Below are 19,321 nucleotides of genomic sequence, written 5' to 3'. Positions count from 1 at the left end.
CTAGGATTGGCATCACCTGTGCTGAAACACCTTTCTTATCCATTAACCTGTTCAACACAGGTGCCGGCAATCATAAATGAAGAGAAAAATCCAGAAGCAGAGCATTGTGTCCCTCCTGGAGAGGATCATGTTGGGAGGTATGCATAAGACCTCCAACAGGTAGGGGTGGCTGTACAGTCGGTCCAGCTGAGACAGAAAGGGGTGGCTGTACAATTAGCGCAACTGAGACAGATAGGAATGGCTGTACAATCTGCCCAGCTCACACAGGTTGGGGTGGATGTACAGTTGGCCCAGCCATAAGTGCAACTGTGGCTGCTCCTCTCTGACACTGAAAGTGAGTCATCAGTCACAAACAATATGTTGAGCACGGGACAATTGCTTTAGTATCGGCTATTGATGACGGAATCCGGTCAGGATCCCGGCAGTCGGAATCCCAACAGCGGAATCCCAACACTGCCCGCAATCCTGGCACTGGGATTCCGACTTAGATCACAATGGCGGCTGCGGGGTACCAAATGTAAGTATGCCAGTAACTGCTGAGAGTTAAGCTGTGGTGGGTGGACGGATTAGGTTTAGGCCGTGGGGAGAGGGTTGAGTTCAGGCTGAGTTTTAGGCAACATAGGGAAGAGTTAGGTTGCAGGGGGGTGGGGTTAGGGTCAGGCTGTGGTTAAAGAAGATTAGGGATTAACGCAGCATACTAGCCTAGTAGGTGTCGGGATGCCAGTGTCGATATTCTGACTGCCGTCATCCCAAGCGCCAGGATCCCGTTACCATCCCAAGACATACTGTTTGCTTCGTTTTGACATATTTACACTTTTTTTTAAATTTAATATCCACTATTCAATGTGATATGGGTGGTATAGAAGTAGTGTTTTTAGATATAGTCAAGGGCGTAGCTACCATAGGAGTGAGTGCTGCTTCTATGGGGCCCAGAGCTGAGAGGGGCCCATCTTTCCTATCTAAAGTTGGGTACACACTGGAGCGATGTCATTCCAAAATGCCATTTTGCAACAGCATATCGCTTACATCGCTGTGTACGCAGGAATGCACGCTCCCACGAATGTGTATGCGCACAGAGCCTATTCAGCGCTACTCTGCTCTGAACTAAACAGAACAGCGAGTGATAGGGAACCTCCAAACTGCCCAAACCCCCCCCCCCCCCCCCCCACACTTACCACGGGACACTGCGGCCTGCGGAAAGGGACAGCAGGATAGACCAAAAAAAACAAAAAACGGGACTGTCCCGTGAAAATCGGGACAGTTGGGAGGTATGCATTGAGCCTTCTTAAAACTAGAAGTCTGTGACAATAGGGGAGGGTAATGTGGGTCAGAAGATACTGCAGGAGGTCTAATCAGAACCCACACAAAATTTGTCAATGTCATGAAACATGGTGATGTTGAACTATGGAGGAGAATGAGTACTTCTCTTTTGTTATTTATTTATTTATTTATTTTTACTGGTTCTTAACTCCAGGATCTGCTCATCCCTGGCTGAAAGTACTGATGTCTCAATAAAATCACAGGGTTTCTTCAATAACCTACATGGGGACGTTCCGCTTCCTCATTGGTTTACACAGTGTACACAATATACATTTTGCATCAATATGGTGCCTTGGAATTGATTTAAATGGTTCATGGCACTGTGCTGGATCCAGATGCTGTCGCAACAGTCTGCTGCCAGCTAAATGGACATTCATAAAAACCATCCCAGATTTTATTGAATAGAAGGATGGCAACACAAAGATACTGTATGGCAGGGGCAAGACTTTGGAACTCCCACCTACCCACCATACATACATACATACATACATACATACATACATACATACATACATAAAGAATGTTTTACAGTCCTAATGGAATCAAATGCAAAACAATTGTCAATAAACTAATTAACAGAACTGTGCTCATAGGAGCTAGAAAACATGCTGTGTTGTGGCTGGGGGTATATGGGGGGGAGGGGGCAGGATTAAGGATCACTGGCATTTAATGTCTGCAGAGAGCAAGGGTTAAATGTCCATGTCTTCTCTGCAGGTAAATCTCAGCCTCTCTGTTTTCCTCTAATTAATCGCCTCTCTTCTCATCTTTGAAGAACCCGTCACAATTACCAATATATGTGCTTTGTCAGCTATAACCTGAACAGGGAATATTCTCTTTCTGACAGCCTATGAAACGCAAAACAAGTCACTTCTCCCCACCGCTTAATGCTTCCAAGTATTATACCAAATATGTTTCTTTTTTTCTGCAGGATTGGCACAATTTGCAGAATAATCTCACTTGCGAACCAAACAAATCCAAAACAAACCTGTTGCCATTTAAACGGCACAAGGAGATAACAGCAGGTGTAACATGTGTACAAACTAATTTCCAGATGAAGCTGTACAACTACACTGTAAGCCAAAGCAACATTTATTTCTCTGCAAATGTGGGAACACAAAATACAGCTGTCATGTTTGCCAGGACCATTGAGACAAACTATTATTTCATTTTCAGTATAGAAATGTTAATTATTGTGTATTGGCACTACAGGAGTGGACTGTGCCACCAGCGCCACCTCCTTCCAGATTGTCACTTCTCTTAACCTCCTCTGCCGGTGTTCAATGCCAGAGACAGTGATGAGCAGGAGAGGGAGCTGGAGAGTCAACTACAATTTGCTTTCAGGGTGTGCTAACATCAGAGCACCGTCATGGGGAATGGAGGAGGCCAGGAGTGTATTTCTAATTCTTAAATGACAGAAAACACTGTATAGAAAAAAAAAATAATACAAAACAAACCCTGTCACTCTGTCACTGTGATGACCGGTCCTCTTTAAAGCGTCTATATTTTACCTGCATTTGCAGATGGATGAAGTTATTGTGGTTTTTACAAGTTTTCAAGCTGCACTCACCTTCTGTTAGACGCAACACAGGGTAATGCACAATGGATGAATGTTAAACTATCGGTGAGTACGCACGCACCCTTGAAATCTAAACCCTCCAACTTCTTTTATGGTTATTTTAAAGGTGAGTAAATGTGATTTTCATTTTTTTGCTGACTTTTTGAATTCTTGGAGCCCCTCATCACCCGAGCATAAGACCACAAACACCTCCCCTCAGGCACACGTAACTCATCATCCCCCGCTGGGCCTGTTTCCTTTGGTTAACACACTTTGCCGTCCTCTCTCTACCAGTAAACAGAGTTATTGCACAACATGGTGGTATTTGTAACAGCGTAGAGTCCCGCTTACTCAGAACACAATATCTCTTTACATGAATGAATGAAATATAATTGCAGGCATGGTATCACATCTTCACCTATTACTACTAGCATTTCATAAGCATGTTACCAGAATAAAATGAACACTGGTCAACACAGAGAAACTGATCATGATTAAAAAAAAAAATTTGGGGGATGGAATTAGGTCCTAAATACTAAATAACAATACACTGGTTACTCTCAAAGTGAAAGCAGGAGATCCTCTTTACATCAGGGAAGACTTGTTTATTTATACTGCTAGAGGCGTCATCAACTGTTAGTGAGTTTCCATCCATCTGAGCTGAAACCCCAAACATCACTAAGGGCCCCGTTTACCAACGAGACATAACGGTTATGTCCTCCAATCTGTATGTAACAAATAGTGGCAAGCTTAGAGATGGCGATAGCGGCACAGAGCCCCATTGCCAGCAATGGGGAACCAGCAACAGCCTTTCTAGCTTTAGCAAAGGCTTCCAGTCATTGCAGAGTTCCCGCCAGCGGCGCTGGGTGAAAGTGCCATGCGTATGTGCAGACTGGCTGTCATGAATGCGCATGACACAGCAGCCTATCATTGGTAGTGGTAGACTGTCAGCAACAGAGTGGAGGTTGCCACCAAGGAGAGGGAACTTACTGCACATCCCTGTAGAAGTAAGGCTAAATACAAACGGCATATTCGTTAGTACAACTGGCGATACTACAGTAAATGAAATATACCGCTGGTAATAATTTTCCTTATTAAATGGGGCCTTAAGTTTTTTTTAAACTGATTGTATTAGAGTTGAAACAAACGAGCAGTACAGCTGTACCATAAAAGAATTAGGGGTCTATTTATCAAAGGCTCAGAGCCCTGTTCCTGATAAAACATAGCATTTTGCTGGATGTAGGACTTTTATCTATTTGTTAAATTCCCATACAGACCTCTTAATCTCTGTAGTAACAGATGCTTCAATGTATCTGGTCAGAGGCATGCACAACAGTAGGACAGACACAGACTTGCAAGCAGTGAGCATACCCAAAATGATATTGGTGAAGCTTCATTCTGATCTCTTGTGATGGGCCTGAGGAAAAACTGGCAGTGCCACCACTTTACAGGAGGAGGGCCAACAAAACTAAACATGGAACCTTACCAATTTCACAAAGGTTACATTTCTCCAGTTAATTATAATTATTCCTTTCTGACAACCCAATTAATATACCTGGCATCTCCTATTATCAAACAGAACCCCCATTATCCTAAGCCAGCAAGCTAGAACAGCACTGGGGACACTCTCTGTCCAATTCACTTCAGCAGAGCCCCATAAAGCTCTAATGAGGCAATGAGCAGCACTGGACAAACTAAAATACTCTCCTGTGTAATTGTTATTATTAATATAGCATTAGGCTTCATTTATACGTATGCTGCGTGTCTTAACCTAGACATTTTCTAAAGCTGTCAACATCAGACTGGGCTTATTTGTGATTTGTGAAGAGCAAGCACTGTGAGGATCCTGGGGATATACTGCACTTGTGTCCCTGATACATGAGATCTTTTACAAGTGCATTTTGATGGTGATTAGAGGATGCAGATTAGTTACAGAGATCTGGATAACAAGGATTATGCTGATCCTTATAGACACACAGAAGGAGGGAGGGGTGGTAACCTCTCATAGTGTGAAATAAATGAACTACGTCTGAAATACAAAAATAGCACAGCGAGCATTGGCCTCCACAGACTAAGCCAAGGGAAGGGGGAAATAAAGACCTTACCAAGTAAAACAATTTAATCACAGTTTTTAGTGGGCATAAAGGAAATAATAATAATCACAACAGGGGACATTTGAATCGAGTTTCCATAAATGTACTCTAATATTTCAATATAAAATAATGTTTGGAAAATAGCAGAAAGCAAATATACGAGTGGAAGATGGACACATAAACACTGCACACTGTTTACTCCACAGTCATTAACTACTAAATGCAATAATTACTTTAGTACATTCAAATTTATGAATAGTATACTTGAATATACATGGAATAGATAAAGGATACTGAGCACGCTGCAAAAATGGTCCATTGCCTTGGGAAAAAAAAGTTGATAATACTCATACAGCACTGCATAACTAGCTACGGATGTTAAACATACTTGCCATGTTTTGAAAAGTAGTTTTAGGGAGATTGCAATGCGCGGAACACTGTTGAGGGGGAGTGCCATGCTCCGCCCAAAGGGCGTGCCTAGTCCCACCTATGGGTGTATCAATTGCCACTCAGAAAAGGACAGACATAGATGTGCAAATGTGGATCTGCGCATGTGCTGTATGAAAAAACGAGTTTTATGGTAAGAACTTACCGTTGTTAAATCTCTTTCTGCGAGGTACACTGGTCTCCACAAGGATGGACAATGGGGTGTAGAGTAGGATCTTGATCCGTGGCACCAACAGGCTCAAAGCTTTGACTGTTCCCAGAATGCACAGCGCCGCCTCCTCTATAACCCCGCCTCCCTGCACAGGAGCTCAGTTTTTAGTTAACCAGCCCAATGCAGTAGCAGGAAAAGAGACGACAACGGTTAGTAGCCACATACACCACACGCTCATGACAGGAGAAGTGTCAGCGGCTAATGCCATACCAACCCAAAGAAGCTAAGTGCATCAGGGTGGGCGCCTTGTGGAGCCCAGTGTACCTCGCAGAAAGAGTTTTAACAATGGTAAAACTCGTTTTCTGCTGCGAGGTACACTGGGCTTCACAAGGATGGACAATGGGGATGTCCTAAAGCAGTTCCTTATGGGAGGGGACGCACTGTAGCGGGCACAAGAACCCGGCGTCCAAAGGAAGCATCCTGGGAAGCGGCAGTATCGAAGGCATAAAACCTTATGAACGTGTTCACGGAGGACCACGTAGCCGCCTTGCACAATTGGTCAAGGGTCGCACCACGTTTGGCCGCCCAAGAAGGTCCAACAGACCGAGTAGAATGGGCCGTAATGTGAGCAGGAGCTGACAGACCAGCCTTCACATAAGCATGTGCAATCACCATTCTAATCCACCTGGCCAGGGTCTGCTTGTGAGCAGGCCAGCCACGTTTGTGAAATCCAAACAAAACAAAGAGAGAATCAGATTTTCGAATAGAAGCAATTCTCTTCACATAGATACGGAGAGCCCGTACCACATCCAAAGACCGCTCTTTGGAAGACAAGTCAGGAGAGACAAAGGCCGGAACCACAATCTCCTGATTAAGGTGGAACGAGGAAACCACCTTCGGTAAATAACCGGGGCAAGTCCGAAGTACCGCCCGGTCACGGTGAAAAATCAGATATGGGGAACTACAGGAAAGGGCACCCAAATCCGACACTCTTCTAGCAGAGGCAATAGCCAGCAAGAACACCACCTTAAGGGAAAGCCACTTAAGATCAGCTGAACCAAGGGGTTCAAACGGAGGCTCCTGCAACGCTTCCAAAACCACCGACAAGTCCCAAGGAGCCACAGGAGGGACATAGGGAGGTTGGATACGCAACGCGCCCTGAGTGAAAGTATGAACATCAGGTAAAGTCGCAATTTTTCTCTGAAACCACACCGACAAGGCAGAAATATGAACCTTGAGGGAAGCCAGACGCAGGCCTAAATCCAGGCCCTGCTGCAGAAAAGCCAAAAGTTTGGGTGTACTAAACTTGGAAGCGTCATAATTGTTAGATGCGCACCAAACAAAGTAGGAATGCCAGACCATATGGTAAATCGGGGCAGAAGCCGGTTTCCGGGCCCGCAACATAGTTTTAATGACCTCCTCAGAAAAACCCTTAGCCCTCAAGACGGAAGCTTCAAGAGCCACGCCGTCAAAGACAGCCGGGCTAGGTCCTGGTAAACACTGGGGCCCTGAACGAGGAGGTCTGGGCGTTGTGGAAGTAGAATTGGACACTCTGACGATAGGCCCTGCAGGTCTGAGAACCAGTGCCGTCTGGCCCACGCTGGAGCTATAAGAAGCAGAATTCTTTTTCTTGCTTGAACTTCCGAATTACCCTGGGCAGGAGTGACACCGGAGGGAACACGTACAGCTGCCGAAACCTCCACGGCACCGCCAGCGCATCCACGAATGCTGCTTGAGGATCCTTTGTCCGTGCTCCGAAGACCGGAACCTTGTGATTGTGTCGAGACGCCATCAGATCTACGTCTGGAAGACCCCACTTTTCCACTAGGAGTTTAAACACTTCTGGATGGAGGCCCCACTCGCCGGCATGCACGTCCTGACGACTGAGAAAGTCCGCTTCCCAATTCAGGACTCCCGGAATGAAGATTGCCGATATGGGCGGTAGATGGCGTTCCGCCCAATGTAGAATCCGTGAGACTTCCTTCACCGCCAGATGGCTTCGAGTGCTGCCTTGATGATTTATGTAAGCCACTGTGGTGGCGTTGTCCGACTGCACTTGAACAGGACGGTTGTGAATTAAATGCTGGGCTAGGTTCAATGCATTGAAGACCGCCCGCAATTCCAGAATGTTGATTGAGAGGAGGGACTCCTCCTTGGTCCACCGACCCTGAAGGGAGTGTTGCTCCAGCACCGCGCCCCAACCTCTTAGACTGGCATCTTTCGTCAACAGGACCCAGTTGGATATCCAGAAGGGACGGCCTCTGCACAATTGTTGGTCCTGGAGCCACCAGAGCAGCGACAGACGGACCTCCGGAGTCAAAGAGATCATTTGAGACCTGATCCGGTGAGGCAGGCCGTCCCACTTGGCTAGAATCGGCCTCTGGAGGGGGCGAGAATGGAATTGAGCATACTCCACCATGTCGATGCTGACACCATGAGGCCCAGCACCTGGATCGCCGAATGTATTGACACTTGCGGACGAGAAAGGAAGCAACAAATCCTGTCCTGAAGCTTCAGGACTTTCTCCTGACACAAGAACAACCTCTGGTTGTGAGTGTCCAATAGCTCTCCCAGATGCACCATGCTCTGAGCAGGGATCAGGGAGGATTTCTTCCAGTTGATGAGCCACCCGTGGGCTTGTAGAAACCGGACCGTCATATCCAGATGACGTAGGAGAAGTTCTGGGGAATTTGCCAGGATTAACAAGTCGTCCAGATACGGCAGTATCCTGACCCCTTGACGGCGGAGTAGCACCGCCATCACCGCCATTACTTTGGTGAAGACTCGCGGAGCCGTTGTTAAACCAAAAGGTGACGCCCGAAACTGGTAATGGAGGTTGCCAATAGCAAACCTCAGGTATTTGTGATATGACGCTGCTATAGGAATATGCAGGTAAGCATCCTGTATGTCCAGGGAGACCATGTAGTCCCCAGGTTCCAAAGCCAGAACTATAGAGCGAAGGGTTTCCATACGGAACTTGGAAACTTTCACAAACTTGTTCAATGCCTTGAGGTTGAGAATGGGCCGGGAGGACCCATTCGGTTTCGGGACTAGAAACAGCGGAGAATAGTACCCCCGGCCCCTCTGCGCAAGAGGCACCTGTACTATGACCACTATGTATCCAGGAGGGTCTGTACCACCGAATGCAGAGTGGTTGCCTTTGTCTGGTCCGACGGGATGTCTGTCTGTCAAAATCGATGAGGGGGTCGGTTTTTGAAGGCTATGGCGTAACCTCGAGTGACGACTTCCCGTTCCCAGGCATCTGAAGTGATTTTCAACCATTCCTGGGTATACCCTAGAAGCCAGCCCCCCACCCTGGGATCCCCCAGGGGGAGGCCCGCCCCGTCATGCGGCAGGCTTATTTGCCTTGGAAGCTGGCTGACGGGCTGCCCAGGCTCTTTTTGGCTTCAGATTGCCAGGTTTGGAAGTGCGGGCCTGCTTGTTGTACACCTGACCTTTTGCTTTACCTGAAGGACGAAAGGGGCGAAACGAAGTACCTTTAGCCTTCGACACAGAAGGAGCGGTACTTGGCAGACAGGCAGTTTTGGCAGTAGCCAAGTCAGCCACTATCTTATTTAAGTCCTCCCCAAACAGAATATCTCCCTTGAAAGGGAGTACCTCCAGGGTTTTTCTAGAGTCCAGATCCACAGAGCAGGATCTCAGCCACAATATCCGGCGAGCCAGGACTGACGTAGTAGAGGCCTTGGCTGCTAGGATACCGGCATCAGTAGCCGCCTCTTTTATATAGCGAGAAGCTGTGACAATGTATGACAAGCATTGTCTAGCATGGTCAGAGGAGATTTCAGCTTCTAACTCCAAGGCCCATGCTTCAATAGCCTCTGCAGCCCATGTTGCTGCAATAGTGGGCCTTTGTGCAGCACCTGTGAGGGTGTAAATCGCTTTAAGACAACCCTCCACACGTTTATCCGTAGGCTCTTTTAGAGACGTGACGGTAGTGACAGGCAGAGCTGAGGAAACCACCATCCTAGCCACATGTGAGCCTACTGGAGGAGGCGTTTCCCAATTCTTAGACACCTCTGGCGCAAGGGGATAGCGAGCCAGCATCTTCTTTTGAGGCACAAACTTCGTACCCGGGTTTTCCCAGGGTTCCTGACGTATATCCACTAGGTGATCAGAGTGAGGTAAAACTTGTTTAACCACCTTCTGACGCTTGAACCTATCAGGTTTCTTAGGAGGGACGGATGGCTCGAGATCATCCGTAATCTGTAGAATTAACTTAATAGCCTCCAAAAGATCACATCCACATGTGAACTACCCTCCCCATCAGCCGTATCTGAGTCAGAACCTGTGGGGTCAGTGTAAGTGCCGTCTTCATCAGACGAGGTGTCAGTGACAGCAGTGGATTGTGAGGAGACAAGCGCTCGCTTAGAGGACCCCTTGGACTTAGGCGAGCGATGGTCAGACTTTTTTGTAGTCAGGGACTGGTTCAACTTCTTCAATTGAGCAGATAAATCGTCCGCCCACGGCAGGTAAGCTGCAGGGACCACATACGGTTGTACCGGCATTGGGGGTCCCATAGGGGGTGTTAGTTTATGAACTAGCGTATGCAGAAGCGTGGAAAAAGTGGCCCACGGTGGGTCATTATGTGCCTCCGTTGCCACAGTCCCACTGGGGGGCAAGGAGCCCCCAGAACCAGAGCCCACAGCTGCTATATTCCCCTCATAGGGATCTGTGGCTTCAGCAACACCGGCAGTGTGTTCAGCCCCAGAACTGTTACCCTCAGAAGCAGACATGATCTAACTTGCAGTATCAGGTAACACAGTACAATTGGCAGCAGCACAATACCTCTTACCCAAACCCCTGCGCAGTGTAGTCAGCACTAGCAGAGATAAAGGAGAGATATGGTGACTAAATCACAGAGAAAAATACGTATTAAAGTATATCTTTGTGAAAATCCTATATCAATATAAAACCTGACGCACCAAGCCCCCTCAGGTTACAGAATAAAAGTATAGCAAGTTGAGTGAAAGACACGAAATGGACACCACTCAGCTATCTAATGCACACACAGATAGTCACAGTTTGTACAATGCAGACGTTATTTTTAACAATAATACTGCACTGGACTAGCTTATATATATACAGTAGCTATATAGTCAATAGATATAACACTGCACAGTAAGAACTGGATGTATATCACAGGGTAATTGTACTATAAACCCCTGACTAAATGCACTCTTTCTTAACTAGCACTGTCTAAAAAGGCAGGTAGAATACTTAAGTATCATGTAAAGTCACAGCACTGACAACCAGGCGGCTTTACACAGGAGGATTTGCCCAAGCAGTCCCAGGAACAGTGAAGCTGAGGGATAATGGCGCCCAGACACTGACAGGGAGTGAGGGAGAGACAGATATGCAGCTCCAGGGCGGGAACATTTGCGGGAAATGGCGCCCTGGGGCTGGGGGAGGGGCTTCAGGTCTAAGCCTTATCCCCCTGCTGGCAAAACCACCAGGTACTGTGGGCTACTGAAAATGGTTTAGAGAGAAAACCTGACCTGCACCCATGCCCTGGTGATCTAGTGGGATCGCCTGTACTGCCACAGTGTCCACCGCCAGCACGCGCGGCCCGCCTCCCACTGACCGTGCCGGATCGCGATAAAGACCGGGTCCCGCAAGCGGGACCCACTCACCACTTCCCGAGGCGCGGCCACGCAATCCCAGAGAGCCCCCGTCGTGTGTGCCTGACGTGAAGAAAACCGGAGCCTCCTGCTGTAGTTACCCGGCAACCAGGGCTCGGGAGTGTACAACGCCGCTGGGGAGAGCTGGAGCTGCAGCAGTGAATGTCTTCTGACATTTACCACCGCTGCTGCCCTTGAAGTCTTCACTTTTTTCTTCAAAAAAAGCTCTTCTTAGGGCTGCCTGGAGCAGCCCCTCTGTTATGTGCCTGCTTACTGCAGCACCAACTACAAAACTGAGCTCCTGTGCAGGGAGGCGGGGTTATAGAGGAGGCGGTGCTGTGCATTCTGGGAACAGTCAAAGCTTTGAGCCTGTTGGTGCCTTGGATCAAGATCCTACTGTACACCCCATTGTCCATCCTTGTGGAGCCCAGTGTACCCCGCAGCAGAAAACTCACTGTTTGAGTGTTCTGCTCGCAGTCATTCAGCACTGCACGTTTGCTCCTACCCGGATCATATCTTCCTGCTCCTCGGCAGCTGCAGGGAGGCAGGGACAAAAGGGCCAGTGAGGCATCATGCATTATTATGCACAGGTGCACTAGGTGATGGGGTAACCGGAGGGGAGCCTGACCAGCTTGTTTTTTTATCTAGTATGGCGCCGAACGGACATCGCTCTCAGGATACAGTGTGAATACCTGCACTACTCCTGTTGATGTACATGTGGAGAGGGCTAAGATAGGGGTAAGGATCAATGGTCTCCCTTAATATACCTTGATGTAGGGTAACAAGGATAAATGTGCCACTGGTATGCCCACTGTCTGGTTTATTTTTTTGCTGTGAGTGCCGCCTACACTTTTGCTATATGTTTGGACTTCTAGCAGATACCCGGGAGGGCACCAGGGCTAGTATATCTGGGTTTATGATGGAGTGCTGGCTCGCCTGCAAATGTCAAAATGACGGAACAACATCACAGTAATGCGCCAGAATTGAGCAACAGCTGAATTACTCCATCGGATGCCAACTAGTGGCCGTCGATGCGCAAAACACTTGAATTACCCCATAGAGGTGAGGAGCAGCGTTAGCTTTTATTCATACAATTTCGTGTATGTATGTATATATAAGTCCAGAGAGTGCCGCCTCTATTGTTACCTACATATATATATATATATATATATATATATATATATATATATCTCAACTCAGTGAATCCCAATGCATCTGTGTAGTCTCCAGCTGAGATCCTTAGCCGGGCGCTGGCAACTTCAGAGGAGCCAGCAGGTTCACTTCCGTTTTCATTTGTAGCTGGCTGCTGACTGCAGAGCCGGCCCTAGCCAATTTGATGCCCTAGGCAAAATTTTGTCTGGTGCCCCCTAGCACCGCCGCTGGTTCTGCATCTGACCCAGCCACACTTAGGCAGTGGGGCCCACCGGGGGGGGTACACTGTGGGCCAGAACAACCCTACATAATGGCACACAGTGATGCCCATAATACACATAATTCCACATAGCAATGCACCTTACACATATGCCGCACATTAGTAATGCTAGTAGCTTTTTTTATATAACTTACTTTTGCTTGCTGGCGTGCTTGTAGTCAGTGTGTGCGCCCATGCAGCTCCCTGGATCCATGACTGCGTTTTGTGAGATGGGGTAGCAGAGTGGGTGCGTGCTTGCGCTCACACCCGTTAAAGGGGCACCCATACAAGGGATGTGACCTCACAGGGTATGCCATAATGGCAGGGGAATTTTACGGCATGGACTGACTAGGAAATAAAGTGTGAGGAGAACACTGCCCATGTTATGTCCCTGCAGACACCTGGGAATTGCACAGGGATAAGGGACACACACACACAGGATGGCAGGGTCCACCTCCCCCATGTGCACAAGCAGTATAGGTGATGTCAGATTTATGTGAAGCAGTCTTCCAAATACACATGTGGTATCATAAGAAGCCATCCAGTAATAACCTTATATAGTCAGTGAAAATGTCACAGGTCCAGGAATTGCATTTACTGGGCTTCTGCTGTCTGTCTGAGGTCTCACAAGTCAGGGGCATTCAAGCATGTCGGAGGGAGTTTTAAGAACTTTAAGGCACAGTGTGCATTTTTTTTTATAAATGTAAACAGCAGTGTATACAAGTACTGATTGAATACATTTGGAATGTAACAGTTAGTTTTCAGACTGTCCCTCTCAGCATGAGATGCTGCAGGGACATGCTTGGATGCCCCTAGACATGCTTGAATGCCCTAGGTAAATGCCTAGCCTGCCTATAGCTAAGGCCGGCTCTGGCTGACTGGTAGCAGAGTGATGGTGTTGTGTATACCAAAGTGTTTCACCCTATCCAAGAGCTCTGTCAGTCAATTAATGAATGCAGGAAAGCACTGTGTACTTGTAGCCTCTGCGTGCAGTGTTGACTCACAGCAGGCTTTGCTGGGCAAGGCGGACAAGGCTACCCACAACCCCGTGGTGTGTGGCCAGTAGAGATGAGCGGGTTCGGTTTCTCTGAATCCGAACCCGCCCGAACTTCATGGTTTTTTTCACGGGTCCGAGCAGACTCGGATCCTCCCGCTTGCTCGGTTAACCCGAGCGCGCCCGAACGTCATCATGACGCTGTCGGATTCTCGCGAGACTCGGATTCTATATAAGGAGCCGCGCGTCGCCGCCATTTTCACACGTGCATTGAGATTGATAGGGAGAGGACGTGGCTGGCGTCCTCTCCATTTAGATTAGAAGAGAGAGAGAGAGAGAGATTGACCTGATTTACTGGAGCTTAGGAGTACTGTAGAAGTGTAGAGAGTGCAGAGTTTACTAGTGACTGACCACAGTGACCACCAGACAGTGCAGTTTTATTTAATATATCCGTTCTCTGCCTGAAAAAAACGATACACACAGTGACTCAGTCACATACCATATCTGTGTGCACTGCTCAGCCCAGTGTGCTGCATCATCTATGTATATATATCTGACTGTGCTCAGCTCACACAGCTTATAATTGTGGGGGAGACTGGGGAGCACTGCAGTGCCAGTTATAGGTTATAGCAGGAGCCAGGAGTACATATTATATTAAAATTAAACAGTGCACACTTTTGCTGCAGGAGTGCCACTGCCAGTGTGACTGACCAGTGACCTGACCACACTGACCACCAGTATAGTTAGTAGTATACTATATTGTGATTGCCTGAAAAAGTTAAACACTCGTCGTGTGACTTCACTTGTGTGGTGTTTTTTTTTTTTATTCTATAAAAAACTCATTCTGCTGACAGACAGTGTCCAGCAGGTCCGTCATTATATAATATATACCTGTCCGGCTGCAGTAGTGATATATATATATTTTTTATATCATTATTTATCATCCAGTCGCAGCAGACACAGTACGGTAGTTCACGGCTGTAGCTACCTCTGTGTCGGCACTCGGCAGTCCATCCATAATTGTATACCACCTACCCGTGGTTTTTTTTTCTTTCTTCTTTATACATACATACTACTACATCTCTTTATCAACCAGTCTATATTAGCAGCAGACACAGTACAGTACGGTAGTCCACGGCTGTAGCTACCTCTGTGTCGGCACTCGGCAGTCCGTCCATAATTGTATACCACCTACCCGTGGTTTTTTTTTCTTTCTTCTTTATACATACATACTACTACATCTCTTTATCAACCAGTCTATATAAGCAGCAGACACAGTACAGTACGGTAGTTCACGGCTGTAGCTACCTCTGTGTCGGCACTCGGCAGTCCGTCCATAATTGTATACCACCTACCCGTGGTTTTTTTTTTCTTTCTTCTTTATACATACATACTACTACATCTCTTTATCAACCAGTCTATATTAGCAGCAGACACAGTACAGTACGGTAGTCCACGGCTGTAGCTACCTCTGTGTCGGCACTCGGCAGTCCGTCCATAATTGTATACCACCTACCCGTGGTTTTTTTTTCTTTCTTCTTTATACATACATACTACTACATCTCTTTATCAACCAGTCTATATTAGCAGCAGACACAGTACAGTACGGTAGTCCACGGCTGTAGCTACCTCTGTGTCGGCACTCGGCAGTCCGTCCATAATTGTATACCACCTACCCGTGGTTTTTTTTTCTTTCTTCTTTATACATACATACTACTACATCTCTTTATCAACCAGTCTATATTAGCAGCAGACACAGCACAGTACGGTAGTTCACGGCTGTAGCTACCTCTGTGTCGGCACTCGGCAGTCCGTCCATAATTGTATACCACCTACCCGAGGTTTTTTTTTCTTTCTTCTTTATACATACATACTACTACATCTCTTTATCAACCAGTCTATATTAGCAGCAGACACAGTACAGTACGGTAGTCCACGGCTGTAGCTACCTCTGTGTCGGCACTCGGCAGTCCGTCCATAATTGTATACCACCTACCCGTGGTTTTTTTTTCTTTCTTCTTTATACATACATACTACTACATCTCTTTATCAACCAGTCTATATTAGCAGCAGACACAGTACAGTACGGTAGTTCACGGCTGTAGCTACCTCTGTGTCGGCACTCGGCAGTCCGTCCATAATTGTATACCACCTACCCGTGGTTTTTTTTTCTTTCTTCTTTATACATACATACTACTACATCTCTTTATCAACCAGTCTATATTAGCAGCAGACACAGTACAGTACGGTAGTTCACGGCTGTAGCTACCTCTGTGTCGGCACTCGGCAGTCCGTCCATAATTGTATACCACCTACCCGTGGTTTTTTTTTCTTTCTTCTTTATACATACATACTACTACATCTCTTTATCAACCAGTCTATATTAGCAGCAGACACAGTACAGTACGGTAGTCCACGGCTGTAGCTACCTCTGTGTCGGCACTCGGCAGTCCGTCCATAATTGTATACCACCTACCCATGGTTTTTTTTTCTTTCTTCTTTATACATACATACTACTACATCTCTTTATCAACCAGTCTATATTAGCAGCAGACACAGTACAGTACGGTAGTTCACGGCTGTAGCTACCTCTGTGTCGGCACTCGGCAGTCCGTCCATAATTGTATACCACCTACCCGAGGTTTTTTTTTCTTTCTTCTTTATACATACATACTACTACATCTCTTTATCAACCAGTCTATATTAGCAGCAGACACAGTACAGTACGGTAGTCCACGGCTGTAGCTACCTCTGTGTCGGCACTCGGCAGTCCGTCCATAATTGTATACTAGTATCCATCCATCTCCATTGTTTACCTGAGGTGCCTTTTAGTTGTGCCTATTAAAATATGGAGAACAAAAATGTTGAGGTTCCAAAATTAGGGAAAGATCAAGATCCACTTCCACCTCGTGCTGAAGCTGCTGCCACTAGTCATGGCCGAGACGATGAAATGCCAGCAACGTCGTCTGCCAAGGCCGATGCCCAATGTCATAGTACAGAGCATGTCAAATCCAAAACACCAAATATCAGTAAAAAAAGGACTCCAAAACCTAAAATAAAATTGTCGGAGGAGAAGCGTAAACTTGCCAATATGCCATTTACCACACGGAGTGGCAAGGAACGGCTGAGGCCCTGGCCTATGTTCATGGCTAGTGGTTCAGCTTCACATGAGGATGGAGGCACTCAGCCTCTCGCTAGAAAAATGAAAAGACTCAAGCTGGCAAAAGCAGTAGCACCGCAAAGAACTGTGCGTTCTTCGAAATCCCAAATCCACAAGGAGAGTCCAATTGTGTCGGTTGCGATGCCTGACCTTCCCAACACAGGACGTGAAGAGCATGCGCCTTCCACCATTTGCACGCCCCCTGCAAGTGCTGGAAGGAGCACCCGCAGTCCAGTTCCTGATAGTCAGATTGAAGATGTCAGTGTTGAAGTACACCAAGATGAGGAGGATATGGGTGTTGCTGGCGCTGGGGAGGAAATTGACCAGGAGGATTCTGATGGTGAGGTGGTTTGTTTAAGTCAGGCACCCGGGGAGACACCTGTTGTCCGTGGGAGGAATATGGCCGTTGACATGCCTGGTGAAAATACCAAAAAAAATCAGCTCTTCGGTGTGGAGGTATTTCAACAGAAATGCGGACAACAGGTGTCAAGCCGTGTGTTCCCTTTGTCAAGCTGTAATAAGTAGGGGTAAGGACGTTAACCACCTCGGAACATCCTCCCTTATACGTCACCTGCAGCGCATTCATAATAAGTCAGTGACAAGTTCAAAAACTTTGGGTGACAGCGGAAGCAGTCCACTGACCAGTAAATCCCTTCCTCTTGTAACCAAGCTCACGCAAACCACCCCACCAACTCCCTCAGTGTCAATTTCCTCCTTCCCCAGGAATGCCAATAGTCCTGCAGGCCATGTCACTGGCAATTCTGATGATTCCTCTCCTGCCTGGGATTCCTCCGATGCATCCTTGCGTGTAACGCCTACTGCTGCTGGCGCTGCTGTTGTTGCTGCTGGGAGTCGATGGTCATCCCAGAGGGGAAGTCGTAAGACCACTTTTACTACTTCCACCAAGCAATTGACTGTCCAACAGTCCTTTGCGAGGAAGATGAAATATCACAGCAGTCATCCTACTGCAAAGCGGATAACTGAGGCCTTGGCATCCTGGGTGGTGAGAAACGTGGTTCCGGTATCCATCATTACTGCAGAGCCAACTAGAGACTTGTTGGAGGTACTGTGTCCCCGGTACCAAATACCATCTAGGTTCCATTTCTCTAGGCAGGCGATACCGAAAATGTACACAGACCTCAGAAAAAGAGTCACCAGTGTCCTAAAAAATGCAGCTGTACCCAATGTCCACTTAACCACGGACATGTGGACAAGTGGAGCAGGGCAGGGTCAGGACTATATGACTGTGACAGCCCACTGGGTAGATGTATGGACTCCCGCCACAAGAACAGCAGCAGCGGCACCAGTAGCAGCATCTCGCAAACGCCAACTCTTTCCTAGGCAGGCTACGCTTTGTATCACCGCTTTCCAGAATACGCACACAGCTGAAAACCTCTTACGGCAACTGAGGAAGATCATCGCGGAATGGCTTACCCCAATTGGACTCTCCTGTGGATTTGTGGCATCGGACAACGCCAGCAATATTGTGTGTGCATTAAATATGGGCAAATTCCAGCACGTCCCATGTTTTGCACATACCTTGAATTTGGTGGTGCAGAATTATTTAAAAAACGACAGGGGCGTGCAAGAGATGCTGTCGGTGGCCAGAAGAATTGCGGGACACTTTCGGCGTACAGGCACCACGTACAGAAGACTGGAGCACCACCAAAAACTACTGAACCTGCCCTGCCATCATCTGAAGCAAGAAGTGGTAACGAGGTGGAATTCAACCCTCTATATGCTTCAGAGGTTAGAGGAGCAGCAAAAGGCCATTCAAGCCTATACAATTGAGCACGATATAGGAGGTGGAATGCACCTGTCTCAAGCGCAGTGGAGAATGATTTCAACGTTGTGCAAGGTTCTGCTGCCCTTTGAACTTGCCACACGTGAAGTCAGTTCAGACACTGCCAGCCTGAGTCAGGTCATTCCCCTCATCAGGCTTTTGCAGAAGAAGCTGGAGACATTGAAGGAGGAGCTAACACGGAGCGATTCCGCTAGGCATGTGGGACTTGTGGATGGAGCCCTTAATTCGCTTAACAAGGATTCACGGGTGGTCAATCTGTTGAAATCAGAGCACTACATTTTGGCCACCATGCTCGATCCTAGATTTAAAGCCTACCTTGGATCTCTCTTTCCGGCAGACACAAGTCTGCTGGGGTTGAAAGACCTGCTGGTGAGAAAATTGTCAAGTCAAGCGGAACGCGACCTGTCAACATCTCCTCCTTCACATTCTCCCGCAACTGGGGGTGCGAGGAAAAGGCTCAGAATTCCGAGCCCACCCGCTGGCGGTGATGCAGGGCAGTCTGGAGCGACTGCTGATGCTGACATCTGGTCCGGACTGAAGGACCTGACAACGATTACGGACATGTCGTCTACTGTCACTGCATATGATTCTCTCACCATTGAAAGAATGGTGGAGGATTATATGAGTGACCGCATCCAAGTAGGCACGTCACACAGTCCATACTTATACTGGCAGGAAAAAGAGGCAATTTGGAGGCCCTTGCACAAACTGGCTTTATTCTACCTAAGTTGCCCTCCCACAAGTGTG

The 19,321-nt window shown here is 47.4% G+C and overlaps 1 protein-coding gene across 1 annotated transcript in view; it reads right to left on the bottom strand.

Moving 5' to 3' along the window:
- Nucleotides 1-19,321, bottom strand: part of LOC134932198 (nuclear receptor ROR-alpha) — a 744,021-nt gene that overhangs the window by 341,072 nt on the left and 383,628 nt on the right. The window lies entirely within an intron of this gene.

The sequence above is a fragment of the Pseudophryne corroboree genome, chromosome 6, assembly GCF_028390025.1.
Source record: "Pseudophryne corroboree isolate aPseCor3 chromosome 6, aPseCor3.hap2, whole genome shotgun sequence".
NCBI lineage: Eukaryota > Metazoa > Chordata > Amphibia > Anura > Myobatrachidae > Pseudophryne > Pseudophryne corroboree.
This window is presented reverse-complemented; position numbering and strand designations above follow the sequence as displayed.